The sequence below is a fragment of the Pinus tabuliformis genome, chromosome 6 (assembly GCF_031772625.1).
Source record: "Pinus tabuliformis cultivar Carrire ecotype Pingquan chromosome 6, CPIR1, whole genome shotgun sequence".
Taxonomy (NCBI): domain Eukaryota; kingdom Viridiplantae; phylum Streptophyta; class Pinopsida; order Pinales; family Pinaceae; genus Pinus; species Pinus tabuliformis.
In genome coordinates this window covers 1550850365-1550852864 of record NC_142292.1, presented here as the reverse complement: position 1 = coordinate 1550852864, position 2500 = coordinate 1550850365, and positions in this window count along the sequence as shown.

Below are 2500 nucleotides of genomic sequence, written 5' to 3'. Positions count from 1 at the left end.
GTCATAATATATTTCATGTAGGGTGTACTTTCCACTTGAATCTAGTTGTTTTCACCCTTATATGGAATTCATAAGTGTGACCAATCTGTTGCAAAGTACCCTTGTAACTTACTAGTACAATCTTTACTCAATTATAAGCCACATGCTTCAAGGATGTCAACAATTACAATTTGTGTGAATTGGTGTACACTTTTGTCTGATGACATATGGATAATAACATTCTTGAGTTCACCAATGGCTTGGAAAAGTTATTTGTCTATTTGAATGATTTGTGCATTAATTTTATACCATTTAGCTTTAATTTTCTTAGAAACATAAAATGGAATTACATTCGCAGATGCACCCGAATCAGCCAAACAATTATGGGAATTGTAATTAGAGATTTCAAAATGTAATAAAAATGGTGGTAATAGAGTGTTAGCATATAAAGTTATAACATGACCCACAAATTCAAGAGTTCCAAGGGACATATTGGACACCATTTGAGAATTAGAAGCTTTATTTCTTGATGAAGGTTGTGAGAAGACTCAGACAAGCAACTCACACTAGCCTATTATCCTTAGGAGCTCAAAGATGGAAATGTTGCCATGAGCTCTTTTCAAGTACTCAATGATAATATAATCAATAGTTTCATTTCTAGAAAGAAGTGTTGTGGTTTCTAGAGGTATAGCTTTGTTTGAAACTTCTAGAGTGATAGAAATGTTTTCGCTGCTAGTGGAATTGTTCTTAGAAGTAGTACCATTTCCATACTTGTTTTATGTGTTATGAGCAGGATTGTTTGGTGGTGAGATCCTTCTTAAAAATTGCTTCTCCAACTTTTGTCTACTCATTTCTTGTTCAGAAACGGGCCTTTTGCTCATTATATTATAATGACTAGTTGGTTTTTGAGGAGGGGCTTCACTTTAAAGTGGTCCTTCAACACTTTTCTTGTCATTATTGAGATTCAAATAAAAGGTATTAACCGAGTGCCCAATACCTATACTTTCTTTAGTCGCAACAGGGCAATTTTTTTCTGTTGTATGTTGAGACTGCTCATTTTCTAGTAAAGTATCAACAATATGGGTTGTTAGAGCTTCATGTTGTGGTTTTATTGTGGTCATGTTTTCTCTAAATGACATTCCTAATGGAAGGAGCAATATTTGTCCATGCCTAAACTTTCAAAATTTAACACAACATTTGAGCTCTGAGCATATTTAGATAATTGATTATTGTTATTCCTTCTGAATAAGAAATAGTTAGGGGGATTTCTATTTGTAGTAGCCTCACTTCACTTTATCTTTAATGATAAGAATTCATTAGTGAGTGACTTTAAAGATTTATTCAAGCTTTCAATATCAAAAAAATACTTCTCTTTAGCCTTATTTGAAGAGGTTTGATACTTCTTGCAAGTTTACTTGGAGTCTTTAGTTTCTTGATCATAAGTAATGGCTCTAATGGCATGCAAGGCATTCTCCACAGTGATTGCTTCTACAAAGTTTAAAGCTAGTGTCTCCTTTGAATCTCTTAACAAAAATGATTTTTTTTTGTTTGCAAGGCAGTTGTATAGTAATCTATATTAATAGAATCACGAGGTTGCATGTTTGGAGGGAAATTGTTCAATATATGGTTAAATTTTATATTGAAATATTTGAATCTCTTCTTATCGTCCATCTTAATATTTATGGGCTCATTTAACAACATGCTGCAATTTTTATCATCAAAAATTTCTCCAAAGACAATTTCTTAAACTCCCTCTAACTATATATTGAATTAACAGGTAGAATAGGATACCATAATGTTACTCTACCTTCTAAAGTGAAAGTTTTATCCATAATTTTGACTATTGGAGACAAGGTTAATTCCCTAGATCTAATGGTGTGATCTAGAAGGAAAAATGCTCAAAAATTTCCTTAGATAAATTAGAGTATGGGAAAGGAGCCTACCTAGAATATGTACCAAGCCTTCCTTCCCTCCTCTCCTGTAAGCTCCAATTCTATCTCTAGGTGATAGGATTAGAAACTACACACACCACTAAAAGAAGTGGAGGATCCACAACATCCATGTAGCCTAATATAAAATATATATTCAATGAATCAACATGACAATAAAATACATGAGTGCAAACATAACACAACAAATATAGGCAAATAAGATACTTTTTGTATTGAAAAGTATAGGAGAGAGATTACAACCATAAATAGAAGTTGACTTGTCCTTACTTGTCACAAATCACACCTCAACATCAACCCTAATGCATGAATTATGATGACTCCTTTAGGCCCAAAAGAACAACATAATGGCACTATCAATCTCCAAAAGCCAACCTTGACCTCATGGGAGGTAGTAAATTTATAGGATGAGTGTGGTAGTTTAGGATTTACCATTCTAGTATTGAGATCCACATATGATGGGAGGATGAGATCAAGGGATAAGAAATATGGTTTCCAAGATAGGATCAGATAGGAATTAAGGATCTCTATCCATGGTAAATAGTTAAAACTACCTTGGAAGCTTATGGAAG